This window comes from Marmota monax, unplaced genomic scaffold (assembly GCF_021218885.2).
Source record: "Marmota monax isolate L192 unplaced genomic scaffold, Marmota_monax_Labrador192_F-V1.1 WCK01_AAM20220418_F8-fsc00003, whole genome shotgun sequence".
In the NCBI taxonomy this organism is placed as follows: domain Eukaryota; kingdom Metazoa; phylum Chordata; class Mammalia; order Rodentia; family Sciuridae; genus Marmota; species Marmota monax.
In genome coordinates, this window is record NW_026694084.1 from 28,108,439 (window position 1) to 28,128,458 (window position 20,020).

The 20,020-nt window shown below is 50.8% G+C and overlaps 1 protein-coding gene and 1 long non-coding RNA gene across 3 annotated transcripts in view; one reads left to right on the top strand and one right to left on the bottom strand.

The window, feature by feature from the left end:
• Zhx2 (zinc fingers and homeoboxes 2) overlaps positions 1-20,020 on the top strand; it is a 163,815-nt gene that overhangs the window by 18,018 nt on the left and 125,777 nt on the right. The gene's annotated exons all lie outside the window — the stretch shown is intronic.
• On the bottom strand, positions 8,549-14,910 carry LOC131424969 (uncharacterized). Its single transcript, XR_009228679.1, has 3 exons — positions 14,812-14,910; positions 14,081-14,237; positions 8,549-13,690 (listed from the first exon to the last, which is right to left on the bottom strand). It is a non-coding gene; the product is annotated as an uncharacterized LOC131424969 (long non-coding RNA).

Here is a 20,020-nt window from a genome sequence, read left to right on the forward strand (position 1 = left end):
GGGAAGCTACAAGAAAGAGAAAGGGACAGGGTGGCCGGGGGCGGGGCAGGAGAGGGCTGGCAGGTTCCCAGTCCCTGTGCCTGGCTGGAAAAGTTAATGGGTCATGTCAGTGGGGTGGTGGGGGGGGCGGGCCGGGGCTGCCCTCCCTCTTCCTTCTCTGGAATGTGGTGTTTATTTACTGCCTTGTGGATCCCAGTTTTCTCTCAGGAAGTCACTTTTTCCAGGGCTGGAGGAGGCTGGCAGTCTGTTTCCCAACAATTCCCTCTTCCTCCTCAGCTGGAGGTCCTGGGGACCTGGGGGTGGCAGCTAGAGAGGCCTCTGGAAGAGCAGAGAGAATGGACTTGGAGGCGTTGGGCTATCTGAGTGGTCGGCCTGGGCTGAAGCCCCCGGTCCTCACCCCTTTCCTGTTCTGAGCCTGGAAAGGGGTGGGGACTCTGGAGGTGGGGACAGAAAAGTGAAAGCAACCAGCTTTCCTGTCCCTTCCCCAAGCGCCCAGCCCTAACTAAGGAGCAGACCCAGGACCTAGTGGCAGAACTGGGAGCAGCTGTCAGGCCCATAGGTGGCTTGAGCCTGGCCTGGCACTTTAACCAGCTGGGGTCTTTTTGTCAAAGGTTGTGATGGCGGCTCTGGCCCCACCGCAGATGCAGGTTGTCCCTTGCTTCTGCCTGGGCTTTGGCTGGAGCTCACATCTTGCCTCTTCTCGAGGTGACATTCAGGTCTCAGCTCTCCTGTCCCCTCCACCAGCAGCCTTCCCCGAAGTGGCCCCTGCTCCTTGTCTCTCCAGACCAGGATTTCTCCATCTCAACGCCTTCTGGCCTGGGGGATTCTGGGTTGTGGGGCCTGCCCTGTGCTCATAGGGGGCAGCAGGCCTGGCCTCCACCCACCAGATGCCAGCAGCACCTTCCCTCCACGGTGACAACCAAATTAGTCTACAGATTTTGCCAAATGTCCCCTGGGGGCAAACCTGACCCTCTCTTCTCCCCGCTGGAGAACCTCTGGGCAGTCACACCTCCTGTCTACCTTCTTCCTAGCTCTCTTCACTCTCTAGAATGGTCTTGGTTTTTCTCTTGATCCCAGGAGTGCTCCACCCAGGCAGCACATTCTGTGTACCTGGGGAACTTACCGCAACCCTAGCACCTGCCTCACCCTGCCTCTGAAGTGTGGGTGCTCGTTTGTACAGCTCCCAGAGAGTCTGCTGGGCTGCTGGTCAAGGCTCACTGTTCTCCCTGGGGGTGGGGGGGGGAGCCACCTGGGAGAGTGACAGGATGGGGTGGCCACAGTTGTGTTGTCAGGATATATGGTAGGGCCTGGTGCCTTGCTGGGGCTTACTACCAGGACTGAATGAATGAACCAATACGCCAGAAAACCCATCTTCACTGGTGGGTGTTTTGGGTTGGAATTCTTTCGTTTTCACTATTCATTCAACAAACATTCAGTGTTCACCATGTGCCAGGTGATAAATACTGGGATAGAATGGTGAGTCAAAGTTGACCCTCATCTTCTGAGAGCCCAAAATGCAAATGCATGGGGTGTTCCACACAATGGGATCATTGTAGACTGGGGGTCTTTGGAAAGCAGTCAAAATATAGAACAGGTCAGTTCTCCAAAGACACTGGAAGGAGCCCGCTGTCTCCTTACAAGGGGTTTTACTCTCTCTTTCACACTTGCACGGCATCCTAGCCCTGCTCAGTAGGTGCGGCTTCCGTCTCCTGGTGGAGGAGACCGAGATTCTGGGAGGTCACGTAACATCCTTAGAGTCACTTGCCTATCTGTAGCCCAGCCTGGATTCAGACCCACATCTGTGTCTCTACAAAGCCCAGGTTCTTTCCAGAACACAATGCAGCACCCGGAGCTGAAACTAGAACAGCGGCCTCTGGGTTCCCCTGGGCACAGGGCAGAGGCTCAGCCCCTTCAGACCACACCTGGATAAATCTGGCTTGGCCATCGTCCAGCTGGAGGCTCCACGGTTCCTGCCCTTGGAAGTCACCTCTGAAGTCCCTTTGTTCTGTGCTTTTTCATGCTATGATACCAAAAATTGAACTGTCTTGGTTTCAGTCCCCAAGGCAAAAAGTGCAGATAGATAATTGAGAAGGTCAGGAAGCTGGGGCGGAGGCGGGGGCGGGGGGGGGGGGTGGCTGCAGAGACTGAGACAGGGAAGGGAAGGCAGCCAGGGAGTGGGGTGTCATCGGGCAGGCTACCGTGGTGAGCCACTGGGGCTCAGGGAGCTCTGTGTGCCTGGGGACACCTGGGCCTCTGCTCTGTCTTTCCCCTGAGCGTCGGGACGGGTATTCCCCACCTTCCAGTAGCCACTGGCTGCAGACTGCTTCTCAAAGGGGTGTAATTTCCCTGAACCTCAGGCTGCCAAGCAGGAAGCCCTGGGGAGTGTCAGGGACAGGGACAGTGGGCCGGGCCCCAACATCATCTGCTGTAGACCCAAAGGAACACCTCTCAGCAACAACCCCTTTTTAGTTTTCAGTCCCATTCATGGAGCGCCTGTTGTATACCTAGCTTCAAGCTAGTTTGGGGGGTCTGAAAAGAAAGCCGGAGCCCTGTCCTGGAAGAGCTGGTCGTCGGGTCAGATGGCTGGACACACCCTGAGTAAGCGTCGTCTGTCTACAGACATGACACAGTGACTCCTCAGCTCAGCCTTGGTTGCTCTTCATCCCCGGGACCCTGCCTCGTCTCTGGTCATACTCTGCCTCCCACCCCACCCCACCCTGAGTTCTCCGCTCTGAGATCTTTGGACTGCTTGTGGCTCCAAAAAACACGCCTTCTCTCCCTCCTCCCTCCCTCTGGACCTTTGCACCTTGTTGCCAGAACGGCGCCCATCTTTCATGAGTCAGGTCAATGTCACCTCTCCTGTCTCTGCCTGAAGTCCCCTGCTCGCACTCCTAGTAGAGCAGTCATCCCACGCGGTGGTGGCTCCCCCTTCACTTGTCTGAGAGCCTTTGGGAAATCAAGGATGAACTCCGGGGCAGTAAAGCCAGGCCTGAGAATGAAAACTAGGCCTGGTCCAAAACTCGGCTTATTACTTGCTAATTTTGAGGCTCTGGTTGGCCTTTATGCCTTTATGCCTCAGTCTCCCTTGTTAGTAGAAATGCCGAGGTGTGGTAGTGCATACCTGTGGGAGGCTGAGATGAGAGGATCACAAGTTCGGGGCTAGCCTCAGCTATTTAGAGAGAACCTGTCTCCGAATAAAACAATCCAAAGGGCTGGGGATGTAGCTTAGTAGTAGAGCAACCCTGGATTCAATCCCCAGCACCAGAAAAGGAAGGAAGGAAAGGGGGTGAAGGGAGGAGGGAGGGCAGGGGCTGGGCCGTGGTGTGCAGAGGCACCTAAGTGGGACAGAGGGGAGAGCGCACAGGTTGGGGGTGAGGAGAGTGGGGGGCTGTTGGGAGTGGGCGGGGCTTAGCAGCACTGGCTGGGAGCACCGGGCCAAGCTGGCAGTCCTACCTACCCAGGCCTGAGAGAGCAGAGGAGGGGTGGCCTGGGACTCAGGAGAGGCAGAAACACGGGAGAGTGGCTGTCCCACTTGAGGTGAAGTTCAGGCCCCCATAACCTGTGCCCACTGTGGCCAGGCACCGTCCTAAGCCCAATGACCCTTCTGAGCTACACTCGGGGGTAAGGATTCCTCTTTGCCTCACTTGGCAGATAAGGAAACCTGAGGCCTAGAGAGAGAAAGTCATCTTCTCATGGTGGGGGCAGAAGGGGGTCGTACCCAGACCTTGCTGTCCTTTGACTCTCTGACCTTGTGCCAGCTCCACTGTAGAGCTCAGCTGGAATGTGGAGGCCGGGGCGCCTCTGTTGCAGTCCACAGGGGCATAGGCAGGCCGTGGGGTCCAGAGAGCAGAGGAAGGGGTCCCTCCTAAGGGCACCTGGCAAGAACTGCCCGGCTGCCGCCACTCTGCTGTCGTCATTGTTGGATCATCCAAGCCTGGGACAACGCCTGGCTCCTCGTAGGCAGACTCAGATGTTTTCCAAGTGAGCAAGCGAACAACCGACCTATTAACTACAAATTATAGCAACATCACTTGGGCCCTAAATAGCATATTTATTGAATAATGTAATTGCAAATATTATCCCTTTAAGCTCCTGGTAATGGAGGAAATGGTCCTCTCCCTAGAGCTTTAATAATATTATATATTTGTTGACTCAGGGAATTCTTTTTGACATTTATTCAGGATTTTAAGACGGCATGTGAAAGAAAGCAAAAACACTATAATCAGCATTATATAGGTAGAAATAGAAAAATAGAGTTTTCCATTCAAATTGATGTGTTAGGCACTTAGAGGCAGCCTTTTACTTCAGGTGAAAGGCTTAATGGAGACTACGCAGTTGGAGATGCTTGGAGGCCACATGTGTTGTCCCACAATCTGGAACAAGAGTGTGGTAATGATGCACAGGGCTCAGGGCTGACCACGGTACGGAGGCCAGCTGACAGTAATCAGCACTAATAGCTGATGTTTTCATATGCCAGACCTTCTTCTGAGATGTACCTTCTTTCTAGCAGGGTTACCTCTATTAGCTCCATTCACATGTTGGGAGAACTGAGGCACAGGGAGATAAGTTTTCCCAAGGTCACCCAGGTATAAGCAGAAAACCCCCACACGCAGACCCCGTGCAAGCCCAGAGTCTGACCCTGAACACTGTCTCTAAGCTACTGTGCTTGTTAGAGAATTGTAGAGCTAAGGCCTCAGTATCAGCCCTTTTATTTCAAAATGAGGGTCAAAGATGAACTGTAAGTTGCCCAAGGTCATCCAGCCCTATTAGTGAGAGAGTTCAAATAAGTCTCAGTGCCTGCTTCTAACTCTGAAACATCCTGTCGCCTGGGGCAGATTACGTACCTTTTTTCAGTTTACTTACTCATCTGTAAAGTGGAACTAGTAATTATGCCTTTAAATCTTTTTTTAAAACACTAACAGTCATGTCTGCCCTGAGTCCTCTTTGAGGTTAGGACCATGTATGATGTATGTGGACAACTCAGGAAAACTGCAAAGTCCAAGGCAACAACAATGGTAATCAATGATAACAGTCTCGAGAGCCCCGGCCCTGCACAGGAGAGTTCACCACATACCTGTAACCCACGCAATTCCAAATTCATGGTCCACGGTGCTCCCTACACCCCATCCCAGTTTAGAGCAGAGAAGTCCCAGAGAGAGGAGCCATTTGTTAGATTGCCAAAGCCAGGGAGAAATGCCCTTCCCAGGATTTGCACCTGCCTAGTCCTGGCCGGAGCTCCTAGCCATCAGCTAGGCTTCCAGCGAAGATGGCCGGTGATGCTCTGTTTTGCATCTTCTCAAGAAATAGCAACAGCCACGGAGCAAAGGGAAACTGTTTTTGTAAAAGCCAGATCTGGAAGGGACTGGCCAGTCTTGCAACCTTGCAATGGAGTTGGTGACAAATGCCATTAGTCCCTTCCGTCAGTATGAAAGACAGGATGCCTCAAGGCTCCAGGCGGAGGAGAAGGACCCGGGCACCTTCTGAAGTCACACAAGTGTTTGCATCAAAACAGAAGATGGGAGGTGTCTACAGTGGCTGGAGGGGGGCAAACCTGAAGTCTCTAGAAAGAGGAGCTGAACACTGGCTTATCTGTTGTCTGTGGTGTTATTTTGTTATAGCCACGGTGAGTGCTTTTAGACAACAGGTGACCAGAAAACCCAAGGGCCCATGTGCCTGATGGGTCTCCAGCCATCTCCTCTCCTTGCCTACCAGACATGGGCCTGAAGTTGAAGAGCAGGACCTGGACAGAGGCAGATGTGAGTTTGAATCCTGTCTCTGCCCTTCACCAGCTGGGTGAACATGACCACTCTGCCACCATTGAACCATCTATGAAGAAGGAGAATAATTGTACCTCCATCATCCAGTCTTTTTTTTTTTAAGAGAGAGTGTGAGAGAGAGAGTGAGAGAGAGAGAGAGAATTTTTTTAATATTTATTTTTTTTAGTTTTCGGCGGGCACAACATCTTTGTTTGTATGTGGTGCTGAGGATCGAACCCGGGCCGCACGCATGCCAGGCAAGCGCGCCACCGCTTGAGCCACATTCCCAGTCCTCATCCAGTCTTTTTGAAGGTTAAAAGAAATCCTTTACTTAGAGAGGGCTCCATGCAAAGAATTAGAAGCAGAAGTTTAGACAAGGTGGCCTTTAGGGAGTGCATTAAAGTTGGGTGAGGTGGGGACTCTTTTTCTTATAAGCGGGTGGTTTTCATTAACAGCCTCTCTGGTATTTGATTTCTTGACCATGGGCATGTGTTTGTTTACTACTACTACTACTACTACTAATAATAATAATAATAATAATAATAATAATAATAATAATAATATTTTGAAGGCATTTTAAGAGATCATGTTAATCCAGCACTATGCACTATGCTTAGCAAATAGTAAGAGCTTAATATGTGAAGGATGTTCATGTTCGTTTCCATGCACCCAGATAACTTGCTGTCATTATTCTCTGAATGCTTTGGGGAGGGACCCGGGGTCTCTGTTATAGCTGTGTGCAGCCTATAGCTCTGGAATTTCAAAGTGGGAAGTGGGCATAGGAAGACTTAAGGCTGATCTCCTCTCACTGAATGAGGAATGGGGCTTGCGGCCCTTCCTGGCCCACACCCTCTGGCCTCCCTGCCCCTGGCTTGCTGAAGAGGGTAGGTGCCGCCTTAATACCTGGACTTACCTCTGATCGGCTTTAGCTGCCTTAGATCTGCTTCCCTGGGCTGCTTCTGTCCCAGGCTGTCTTGCCAGGACAGAGAGGGAAGAAGAGTGTTCAGGGAATTCAGCGTGGGCTTGCCAAGATCAGGTGGAGCCAGATTAACTTCGTTTTTAAAAAATGAGTTTTGAGTTGCTAAGGGGACAAAAAAGCACAAATCGGGCACTTCTGGTTTCTATCAAGGTGTTTGAGAAGGTTGTCGTGGGCTTCTTGGGAACATGATGGAAGAATGCTGAATGACATCACTTGATAACATTGGGGATTAAATGGTCACACCCGCGGGTACCATACGGTGGATCCTGGAGAGGTCCCCTGCACTGAGCTCCTGGCAGTGAGCCTGGTGTCGCTGGGTTAAACTGCCACTGTGTTCACATTCTTATTTGTGGCCTAAATGAAGACCTCAAAGTCAGCTCTAGAGCATCCTATGTGCAGCCTTCGGACTTCACACTGCTGTTATGAGCTACAGTAACATATAAAGGCCCTTTGCTACTGAAACCCCAGTTTCCTCATTCATAAAATGCCTCACTGGCTTGTTTTGGGGACTAGATGTTGCAATGCATGCAGGACTTGACCCCCCTGTCTGAGACCTTGTCAAACATTCAATAAGCAGTGACAGTCAGTCATTGTGGTCAGAGATGACATGAGCCAGGAAGCCGTAGTGGACATGGTGCATAAGAGACAGCCTTCTCAAAGATCTCAGTGTGCAGGAGGGATGGACCCAACCTAACACTCAGAGAACAGCATCCAGCCAGGTGATCAGGACACTGGCCCCGGGGGTATCACAGATCCGTGAAGGGGAGTCTGTGCCGCAGCTGCAGGAAGAGCCTCTTTTAACAGCATCGATAGCAGAGCAGGGTCCAGAGTAAGCAGGCCAGTGACAGCCCCCTCTCTCCTGGGGTCACAAACCTCACTGGAATTGCATTTAGCCTGAAGTGTGAGGATTAAGGGAAGCGGCTACACAGTGCTCTGTCAGAGGAGAGTGGCCAGGATGGGAGTCAATCTGGAATCAGGATACCTAAAGTGTCACCTGGCAAAATTGGGAATGTTTGGTGGGGTTTTAGTGTGAGAAAAGACACAACCCTGCTGCTAGAGCAGGTTAGGAACCACTGAGACAGACCCGGGAGTAGGACAACTGGAGTTCACAGTATCCTCGTCATTTCTGGAGGAAGCCGACTAAAGAGCACGATTCAGTGCACTGGCTGAGCCACCAGCTAACCCTCCTGGCCTCTCTCCACTCTTGCAAGAGTGGGGACCCCAGGTCTGCAAAGCACACTCTTACACCAGGTCACTGCCATTCTCTGATGAGGCAGGGCGATGAGGGACAGAGAAGGACCCTGCATCTGTGATGTTTGCAGGAGACTGACTTCACCCCATCAAGAGATGTCCCAGCGATCATCACTGGGTGGGGCGAGGGCTGATACTGGCCACATCCCCTGGGAGAGCAGCAAGGGCGTGGCCGTCAGTCCAGGGTGTCTGGGTGAAGATGCTTCCTCATGGAAGGAAGACGCGTGAGGAGTGAGAATCCCCTTCTCCCAGTTAGGAAAGCTGCCAGGAAGTTATTGAACACCTGCCTGGTGGACCCCAATGCTCCCCCTTCACTCGTCCAGGGAATCATAAAATATTTATTCATCACCAATTCTGTTCCAGGTGCTGTTCCTAAGCTCCTAGGGAAACAAAATCTAGATTCCTTCTCTCATGAAACTTACATTTTTGGTCTAGGAAGAGAAAAACAATAAGCAATACTCACACTAAATAGGGAAATCATATACTCTGCTAAAAGTGACAGTCGTTATGGAGAAAAAAAGTAATAGTTGAGGGGAGGGAAGGAGGGACCCATGGGGCTGTTTGGGGAAAGAATATTCCAGGCAGAGAGACAAAGTCCCTGTGGTAAGAATGTGCCTGAGAGGTGCAAAGGAAACCAGTGGAGGCCACAGAATGGGCCGTGAGTTCTGGGGGACATTGAAGCTGGTGGGCACACGGGCTGTGGCCAGGACCTGGTCCACACCACAGTGATTCATTAATTGGTTCATGCCTCATCCCAATCCGTGACAGTTGTTGTTCTTATTATCTCTTTTTAATACATAAATAAGCTGAGATTCATAGCCAGAACTCTCATTTTTATTTCACAACTGAGAAAATTAAGACCCAGAAAAGCACTCGGCAAAGACTGGGTCCCTGATTCTTGGTCCAGAACCCTTTCTCTCCCATATCTGCTCTAGAAATGAAATGCCTTTGAAGGAAGTGAATCTGAGCCTCTCTGGAAGATTCAGGTATCAATCACAGGCTCTTAGCACTGCCCTCTCATTTCAGAACTCCTCTATTGGCCACACATTTTCCAGCCTAGTAAGGAGCATGGTGCATAAAATTCTAAAGGGGCTAAAGTGTTAAGCACGGCATTAATGAACTCTGGATGAGGGGAGGAAGCCATTGGCCTTTAGGATGACCAGCACTGCGGTAGTAGTAAGTTCCAGTACATACTGATTGCCTCCCTCAGGCCAGGCCCCTGTTGTAAGCTACCCTGTGTAATGCATTTTTTCTTTACCATCACCCTAAGAAGTAGGTACTATCATTGCCCTCATTTTATAGATGAGATAACTTGCCCAAGAATACACCGTAAATAAGTAGCTGAGCCTGATTCAAAGCCCAGTCAGGCTGGCTTCAGAGTCGGTCATCTCAACCCCTCTGCTCATGCAGATTGGCCAGAACCAAGGCAGGCTACACCAGCAGCCAGGTTTGGGTCACTCAGAGCAAGTGTCCATTTCCTGCAGGTGCTGGGCTTTTCCTTTCCCTATGCTATGCAGAGAATAAAAATAATCTTTGTGGCTTCTCGTCAGACACGGGGACTCTCAGGCTCAAATAGCAAGTTGATTTTCTAGAGTGGTTTGAGCAGAGGAAGAAGCCAGTTCCATGGATTGAAAACGGGATTTGGTATATGCTGATATGTTAATGGTGACAACGGCTAGAGCTTGTTCTTTCCAACAGGCTGTCGCATACAGTCGTCGTACCACTCCATCCCACACAGATTCTGGGAGGTAGGCACTCTTGTCTCTCTGCTTATATATGAAGAAGCAGAGATAAATTCGGAAGGCTGGTTTGCTTAGCCACGCTAAAGTACTGGTAAGTTAGGAGGGGAGAGAAGACTAGAACTCAAGTCCAGACCTAACTAGTACTCTCTGCTACATGACAGCTACACTCAGAAGGTAGCCCCAAAGAGCCCCAGAGGCATGAAACCTGGAAGCCCTTCATCCCATCCTTCTTCCCGAGAAACAAGCATAAGGATCCGCAGCAAATTCTCAGGGGTATATACTTAGACTTCCTGGGCTTGGCTCTCCACTAAAAAGATTGTTTTTATTCTCTGAGAACTGGCTGGCTTCATCTATTCCACTAAGTTGGATTGCTAAGGGATTGACATGCCTTGGCCACGTTTAAGAGTTTGTATTGATATTACTGTTGTGAAAAAGCACATATTGGTCCCCACCATCTATATGACTGTGACTAATTTTTTTTTCCCCTCTCTCTCCCATTTCATGCAACTTTTGCTCACAGCCTTCTTGGCATAATTGACACATTGGCTCAGGCCGCCAAGACTGCCAACTTGGAGCCTTGGATCAGTTAAATCAGTTATGACAGATGTGATTATTTACAAGAAAATAGAAGTCACTATAATTAGACCTTCTAAGGAATACATTTGGGAGGAGAATGAGAAAGCACAAGTTTAAGCTGGCACGATGTGTTTGATTTCAGCCATAAGCAGGTTCTTCAGTATTCTTGAAAGGAGGTGTTGGGGTGTCTGACACCCTCCATAGGCACTGCCATTTATCAGTTTTACGACACAGCTCATGATAGATGGAAGGCCAGGTGGTGGAGTGAGCATTCGACTGGGCACCCAAGACATTGTTTCAGTTCTCAGCTTAGCCACTTGTCCTTAGCATCCGTTTCTTTCTTTTCTCTCTGTTTTGTTTTCAATCGTAAAATGGGGATAAAAAAAAGACTCCCTACTTCATGGTAAGTCGGGGGAAGTTGAGAGTGCTGGAGTAAGACAAGTTTTCCAGCCTTATGCTGGACATAAGGCACTGAGGGTTAGATGTCCCCACCCTTTTTGAACATGCCACTCTATCCCCATGAACCTCTCCACTGGAGATGCAACAGGCCAAAGGAGCCTTCCTCGCCTGGGTTACTACTTCACCTCTCAGTCCCCTGTCCTTGGTTCCGCTGTGATCTGTGATAGTTACCATTCATCATATGCAAGAGGTACAACAGCACTGTGCCTGTGGCCCAACATTCTTGCAGGGGCCCAGAAAATTTTTAATTTTTATTTCTTTTAAAATCAGAAAGAAAAAGGAATATAGTAATAACGATGATAAAATGTAGTGTAAAAATGCTAAAGAGGAATAGACATAATTTTGGATCCGGCCTGATTTTATGTTCCTATTTGTATCCGTGCAGTCATAAAACCTAACTTCAAATTATTTATTTTGAATTAATTGAATTAAAATTGCATGTTATTTATGTATGTCTGGAGGAAGGGGCCCACGAAGGCAGAAGTACCTAAGACTCACAAAAGTCACCATGCCTGGTTGTAGGAGCTTTTTAAGTCTGAGCTCAGTCATTCTCAGGAATGCTTTTAAAATTCTCACTTTACAAATGAGAAAGCCAGAGCCTAGGGAGGCTAAGGAACTGGTCCAACACGGCATGGCAAGTCAGAGACTCTATCAGTCACATGGGGCCACAGCTGTAACAACCCATATATAAATGGCTCCGCACGCGAGGAGTTGATCTCGTTTGCACGATTCAGGGTGTGTGTTTAGCATGCAGTCTTCCACGGGGTGCGTCAGGGACCCAGGCCCCTTCCGTCTTGGCAATCTGTCTACCTCTAGTCCTGGGTTTTCTCTCCATTCAGCTGCCGGGTGAGGTAAGTGCAGGAACCACAAGTGGGAGATTTTTATGGGCCAGGCTTGGAATTACCCCACGACACTTCTGCTGTCTTTCCACTGGCCAGGATGTAGGCATAGGGCCACGCCTCATAGGAAGGAAGGCTGGGCAATGTCGTCCACTGCAAGTCTGCGGGGAAGAGGAGAGCCTGGATCCTGGGGAGTACCCGCAGTCCCCGACACACTGACAGGGTGGGGTTCCAGCCCAGGCTGTCTGCACACCAAGCCCCACTCTTTCCACTCTGCTTAGCAGATTCTTGTCTCTCTTGGCCTCCACCAATCCCCTTCGCTGGCCCTCTTCCTCTGCCATATTTGCCCACTAATCCCCCCTTCACAGTTCCAGGCCTTTGCCTGGGTGCTAATGGTGCCATGAGAGATGCATTTGGGGAGCTTGTCAGGCTGCTCTAGGAGGCTGCAGTCAGGTGTCCTGACCCTGGTGTCTCCAGCTCCAGGCCCAGTGCGCTGCTGGACACCTGGAGAAGGCAGGGTCCCACCCCTGGGGTGGGAAGGGACTGCAGAGAACATTTCAGAGAGCCGGGGAAGGAGGTTTGAACTGCAGTCGGACCTTGAGTCTGGGATGAAGAATCAGCAGAAGTGAGTGGCACCAGGGGATCCCACAGCACAAGCATGCCACCGTCCTGGTATTCCTGGCCTTTTGCCAGACATGAACCATGTGACATCTGACTCATCAACGTGTGCTGCCTCTGGATACCCGAGATCCTCAAAGACAAAGCCACCAGAGCCCACTGGAGGCTAGATGCCCTCTGGGCTCTTTCCTATGAACACTGGGCAGGCCCAGTGACCCTGGTGATGACCTGGTGGTACTGGTGTTGGAGGGCTCCAGATCCCCTGGCATCAAGCCAGGGATGTCTGTTAAAGAGACCCTCTTGTGGAATTGGAGCATCTCCCTCCTCCAGGAAGCCTTCCCAGTTCACTTAGCACTCCGTGGCCCCACCTCTGTGGAGCTGAGGACGCTTGCTGCCATTCTCCTTAAATGTCCTGCCTCACCTCGTAACCCTCTTGTTATTTGCTGTTGGCCTCTGAGGCGAGGAATTCAGCACCATGTTCAGAGCCCCTGGAGTCAGGGACTGTCCCTCCTGAGTCTTTCTGTGGGCATCATACGCTAACCAGCATAGAGTTAGTTCCCGTGGTTCACCCAGATTCACACCCAGGACTGGGTATGTAGTCAGGAGAGACTCGATATCATACACCATCCTTCTTTTAAATAAAAAGGTTTTGCCTACAGTCATCTGAAATGGTCCCAGTCTGCCCCTGGTCTCTCATGAATATAGTCACACCAGTGTCTGTGTCAGAAACAGTCCAGTCAGACCTGGCCAGATCACCTTGCTGCCATTTGCCAGCTGATGGACCCTGGACACACTCTCCCAGTCCTCTCTGCCTGTTTCCTCATCCGTCACATCGGGAAGCCACTGTGGCTAGCGGTTGGGTGCCTGTGAGGTTGTAAGGAGAGCACCTGGAGACAGCACTTGGCAGGCAGCTCTCCTTCCAGTTCCTGCTTGTGACTCGCGCAGGCGCAAAACTTTGCTTTAAAAATGTGTCTTGTGAAGAGACTTGGCATCCAGGACGCGCCCTGTGAGGAATTTGTTTTTGTTTTAATGCTGAGGACGTTTGCATGAAAACAGGATCTTCGTTGCTTAGGAATTGATCAGCTCCTGCTGCTGCTGCTTTCCCTGCTATAAAGTGCCAGCCCCATATTTGTCACAAGCAAAGGAGAAACTGTAGGGCTGATGTGGGACTGTGGCTGCTCAGGGAGGGTCCCAGTCTGCGAAGGCTAGAGGCAGGCGTCAGTGACGAGCCATGACAGGTAGAAAGTGCACAGGGACAGAGGACCACCACAACAGGGAAGATTTTTTATGGGTCTAGTTGGTTCTCGATGCTCAGGGGGGAGACAAGAAAGAGGCAAGACATTTAAGACATGGTCTCCACCTGCAAGAGCTCAAGGGCCCTCTGGACAGACGGGAGGCCAGCACTCAAGAAGATACAGTGACTACATACATCTAACACAAACCATAGATGTGAATGACAGGAACCAGCACCTGCAACAGAGAGGTTGGTCATGAGAAGCTGGATGCACTTGGGACCTGCTCCTTACCCTGCCAGGTGACCTTGACCATGTTGCCTGACCTCTCTGCACCTCTGTTTCCTCTCCAGAAAGCTAACACTCATCTTGCAGGCCCATTATGAAGGTGTGTGGCATGCTGTATGCTAAATGATTGGCACAGAGTGAGCGCTGCATCTATCCAAACTGTTATTCTTAGTATTCATAACACTAGATGCTCACCATCCTAAGGAATAGATATCCAGATGGCCACAGAAAGCTTTTCAGAGGAAGGACTTGAACTTGATTTGAAAAGAGGAGAAAAGATGACCAGAGACCTTAATAAAGAGTGTTTGTCTGAAATCTGAGCAGCCATGCCAGGACCCACCTGTGCCCATTGCAGACAACTGTTTAAGGAAGTTTTCAAGACACTATCCCAGAAACCAAACTAAAATTGTCCACATGAAATTGGAGGAGGGTTTCCAGGGGTCCTGCTCCACAGAGACTCTGGCCCATCTGTGGTCCCAGCCTGGTCCCACAGGCACCTGCATAGAAAGGTAGGAGAGGAGATGATCTTAGAGCGAGCACTCGGCTGTACAGGTCTTCCCCTGCCTCTGGGCTTGTCTTCCAGAAGGCAGTGAAGGGTGTTCACATCCAAGTACCCACGGGAGGCCAGACACCTTCCTCTCTGTGCCCTTGCAAGCTAATCAAAGCCAAGAGCCTGTAGGAAGTGCCTGCTTGGCAAAAGCTCTGTTCCCTTGCCTCAGCTGGCCTGCCCACCCTCCCTGGCTTCCCCTCCCATCTGCCTATCGAAGGACAGGGCGTCCATAAATCCAGCTTTCGGGCCCCTCAGGGGCTGGCGAGGCTGCCGTGGACCTCCGTCACATGGCAATGGAAAACAATTGAAAACCACTTGGCAAAAAGAAGGGGTGATCTAATGTTTTAGAGCAAGAATACATTTTTCCTCGCCATTCTTATTTGAGCCCTGGGGGGAAAGCCGGCTGCCGTCCAAGCCCTGTCAGGTGGGTCCCCCAGGGTCCCTCGCTCCTCTGCATTTGGGAGAACGCTGCAGAGGAGTCCAGGCTGGGGCCGGCTCTGGAGGAGCAGGGCTGGCCTTACCTTCCTGATTCGCCTGAGGCCCCTTGGAGCGAGGATGTGGCACATGGGCCTGCGGAGAAGCCCATATATAGAGCCAAGGGAATGTGGGCCTCTGGCAGGCGGCCTGGAATAAATGGCCGTGTTCTGAGGGCGAACGCCGCCGAATTATAAATAGCACCCGCCTCCCTCCCCTTCCAACTTGCTGTGTCTGTCACTGGAGGGTTGACAGTTAAATTCAAGGGGACTGAGCAGGACAAGGAGGCGGGGAGTGGGGGGAGGGAGATGCTGGCCTGTGGGTTAGACAAGGGGAACTGTCGCCAGGCGGTGGGGCTGGGGAGGGGGCGCCTTGGGAGTAGCAGAGTGGCTACTGAGTCAATACATTTTTATAAGCTGCACAAGCATGGAAGGAAAGCCAGAGGAAACCCAGCTCCTGAGATGGCTTCAGGGCCGGCTGTGGCTCAGTGACAGAGCGCTTGCCTAGCACGCGTGAGGCACTGGGTTCCATCCTCAGCACCACATAAAAATAAACAAAATAAAGGCATGCTGTCCATCTACAACTGCAAAAGTAAAATAAAAAGAGATGGCTTCAGAGACACTCTGGAGCCTGAATAATAATAATAATAATATAATAATAATAATAATAATAATAGAAGAAATCAGCTCCAAGGAGCATGAGAGGTTTCTCTCTGGTTCGGAAAGGTCAGCCACTCTGGTTTCCACATCAAAACCTACAGCCAGGTGCCCACAAAGACCTGTCCCCACAGCCTTATGCCATTGTTTCTTCATGTGTTTTTGTGTCTCTGTGACACAGGGGAAGCAGGGACACTTTCTCCTCCAAACCCTCTGTGTGTTTTGCTTCTGAATTCAGAAGGTTTTAGAAAATAAAGAAGGAGCGCGCAGGTCTGGCTGTAGAAACCACCCAGCCGCCCACACCTGGGTAACGGAGATGGGAGGGAGATGACCCAGCCACTCTGAGGTCTGGAGGAGGGGCAGCTGCTTCAGTTGAGACCACAGGTCCTTGACTGTGTCCTTGACCCTGCTGGTGCTCCTGGGAACCAGCCGCCAGCTTCCCTGATTTGCTGCCTGGCCCTGTCTGGGTAGAAACTAGAGTTTGACTGGGCCATGTGACGGGACAGAGGAACTGGGGGGCTTCCAAGAGCTGGGACAGCCTCCCTGGCTGACTCTGCCTCCTCCTCTGGGCTCAGGCAGAGTGGCTGACAGTTGCTTATGTCCTTTTGTTTCAGCTGTGGTTCGTTTGCTTGGCAAGGATTTGGAAGTAGGTCAAAGCACTCCCTCTTCCTTTCCTGCCCTCAGAATTCTCATTTCTTACATCCACTGGAGCAACATTGGGAATGAAACATTTAAAAAAAAAAAATAGGGAGGAGCAGGCAATTTTTCATTATCGTTTGGACTCTCGAAAGAAGATCCAGGGCTGGGGTGTAGCTCAGTGGAAGAGTGCTTGCCTGGTGTGCTCCAGAGGCCCTGGGTTCCATCCCCAGCGCCACACAGAAAGAAATCCCAGGGGCCCACAGTTGCAGTGGCGAGGTGTGTGCGGGTGCACAGTGGAACCTGGCAGTGTTAGCCTTGGAGGGACCATTGGTCTTACAACCAAGGGTCCTAAAACCGTGCTTCAAGGAGCCCGCTGGAGGGGGGTGTTTGAGAGGCCAGAGCAGAAATGCCAAACAAAGAAGTTGTACACTTGCTTTAAAAAAAAAAAAAAATGGATTCCATGCCTTTAGAAAGCTTGGAAACCAATTAGCTCGCTCCATCATGTTAGTGCTAAGTAAATGAAAGCCCCGCAAGTAAAAAGGCTTCTTTCTAGGCCCAGACATGCACTAGGCTGCCATGACTGTGGCTCTTGTTTGGGGGAGGGGACCCCCAGAGAACCTTAAAGAGCACCTTCTCAGCTTGTATCCTTCAGTGACTGAGGTCAAGAAAGGCAATGGGATTTGTTCAAGGACTCGTCAGGGGCAGACCCGGGGTTGGAAGCCATCTCAGGTGTCCATACAAAGAGGCCCGATATGCCTGTAGGACCCCAAATGGCAGGATTTGCCCAGGGGAGACAGCTTCCCAGAGGAAGTGGTACTGAACGGAGCTAAGAAGATGACCATGACCAGTGACAAGACAGTGATGAGGGGCAAGGAGAGGACCTAGTGCTTCAACCCTTCCCTCCTGGGAACGTGGCAGCTCTGGGAACAGACTGTTCCCATCTGTCTCTGCATTGGCTGCTAGCCTAGGCAACGTGGAACATGAGTGGCGTCACCACCTGCCAGGTGAGGCCCGGCCGGGCTCTCGGCGAAGTGCTCCGGCAGACACCAAGCCTGGCATCTGAGCAGGCTGCTCGCACACAGGCGTTTCCGGAGCCAGGCAGGCGGTGCTCGGGAGGGCGGGCTGGAAGGCTTGCTGCAGCAAGACTTGAATACATAATGTGCCTCATCCAATTTGAGCTGTGACAAAGTCCAGACAGCCTCCTCTAGACAGGAAAGGACGTTGAAGGGACAGGTGGTACGTTTTCTGTGAAGTCCCCCGTGGATTCCTGAGGGAGAGCATTAGCTACCCTCTGTTCCATGAATACAGGCTGTGCCCAATTGGGGTGCCGGTCTTGTTCCTGGCGTTTGAATGTAGCTTGTTTTCCTCACCCAAGACCAAAGAAGGACATGGATAAAGATGCTCAGAAACGTGGAGCTTGATCATCATGTCTCGGATGCACTTTAGAAATAAACATTTTGTATGACACAGTGTCCAAGGAGAAGGAGCCCTGTTCTCACACTCTGCTCTCTCATACCTGCGAAAACCCAGCCTCTGCTCGTGCCCTCAGAGACCATCTCGTCTAACCCGGGGTGCAACCTAGTCTTCAGTTTCATGAACCCCACAGCCTCAGGGTGAGTCCAGGCCAGCCAAGGAGAGCAAGCACTGTGGCCTACCAATCCTGAACTTGAGCAGAGAGACTCCCCAGTTGTCCCCATTTCCTGCTGTCCATTTGAAGGGGTGGATTCCTGCATGAAAAATCTCACTTTGCATTTGTGAGGGTCACAGTCTCCATCCTAAAATGAGAACCCAGGTCTTGTTGGGGTGCGAAGAGGCCAGCTTCCCACTTCAACTCTCTCCTTCCCGGAACTTCTCAAAGTGCGATCAGAGTTCTGTAAGAATCTCTGTGATGAAGGGGGTTCCGTTGTCACCTCAGTTTGGAAAATGTCACACACTGGTGCACCCTGCACTTTAGTCTCTGCCCAGATATCAACACCTTTGAATGGTCTTACCAAGCTGTTAAAGCCACTGTTGCCACCTCTATCCCTTCAAAGTGCTCTGCCCTCCAGAGTGCTTTTGCATCCGGGTCCTGTATTTAGCTATTTACTCTTGTATTACCTGCTTTTCCCACAGTAATGATGTTCCACGCTGTAGGAACCTTGTCTGTTTTGTTCACTAGGCTCCCTAGAATACCGTCTGGTTTAATAAAACACTGTGTCAAATAAGCACACGAATCAATTCATACACACAAACTCTCAGGATTCCTCCATATATAATTCTGTTCAGCTTTGTTTAACTCAGCAATTTTTTCAGCCTTTTCCCATTTTCTTTCCTGTCTGGTGCATCTCATCACCCAGTCCCAGGTCAGATCTGGCACCGGGAGGCCAGGCTTGACCACCCTTCGGAGACCTGCTCTTTCTCCACACCAGGTTTCCTTTCCTCCCCAGCACTAAGACCAACAGAGATAAGCCTGTGTATTTTCCAGTTCTCCTAGTCCATTGGCCATTACTACAACTGAATCTCACAGACTGGGTAATTTATAGAGACTATAGGTTTGTGTAGCTCATGATCTGAAACTGGAAGTCCAAGGGCACGGAAGCCTAAGGTCCCTGGCGAGGGTCTTCTTGCTGCCTCATAACACGGCTGCGGGCATGAGACAGAGCAAGCTGCTAACTGCTAACTCAAGTCTCTCTCTTCTTATAAGGCCACTAATGCCATCATAGGACCCCTTCCTCATGACTTCATTAATGGCAGTTACCTCCCAAAGGACCTACCTCCAAATGCTTTTAGCATATGGGTTCAGGAATTAAGTTCCTAACACATGAACTTTGGAAAGATGCATTGAGACCACAGCAATTGTTGCAAGTCCCGAGACCCGAGCTCCCTGAGGGCAAAGCACTGGTGGGTCAGTTCCCATGGATTCTGGGGGCCAGAGGCCAACACTGCATTATCAGGCAAACAATAATTTGCTCCCTTTTCTGATTAACTCTCCTCAACAGCCCTGAGTACTTAAGTCCCACCAGACATGTTCTGGAATATGCTGTTTTCTGTCAACACTTACGGGACAGTGACTTCTCCCCCTCTTCCATCAGAACTGGGAAGGGCTGTAGAGACTGCCTATCCCTGAGCTCTTGTTTTTCAGGGCTCAAAGAGGATATTGGCACCAGTGCTTCTCCACATCACCCATTTCCGTCTGGCTCTCTTGTATGGGTTTCCTGGGGCCAATGACCACACACCTGGTGATGTGAAATAACGCAACTAGTTCTGTAGTTTAGAAATCTGCATTGGGTCTTGCTGAGCTTAAGTCAGGATGTGGTCTGGGCGGTTCCTTCTGCAGGCTCTAGGAGATGATCCGTTTTCTTGATTTTTCCGTCTTTGAGAGGCAGCTCGTTTTCCTTGACTGACAGCTCCTTCCCTTTCCAAAGCCAGAAATGGCCACTTGCGCCTTACTCAAGCCTAATTGGTCCAGTGTTGACTCCCCTGCCTCGTTCTTTCACTTATAAGGACCTTTGTGATCATGCTGAGGCCACTGGATAAGCCAGGATAATCTCCCCACCTCAAGAGCTTTCGCCTAATCGCATCTGCGGACTCCCTTCTGTAAAGGAACTTATCACGGGTCCTGGGGACTAGGACTGGGACATTTGTAAGGCAGAGGGCACTATTCTCTCTGCCACACCTGCCATCATGCTGTCTCCACTACATCCTCAGGCCAACACGGTCTCCCCTGTGACCCCAGGGCCTCCTGTACCTCACTGCCATGGTACTTGTCACCTAACTTTATATCTGGCTCATAGTCTGGCCCAGCTGGGCCATGGTTTCCTCGTGGCCAGGGCTTGGTCCTCTTTGGGCCCAACCATCAGCACATTCTGGCACATAGTGAGTTGTAGTTCAGGTTGTTTCCCAGGCTGAGAGAGAAACGCTCATGTCCACTGTACAGCGCCCTGTCCCCATTCTTGTTCAAAGGGGCTCTCTGAAGTTTAGA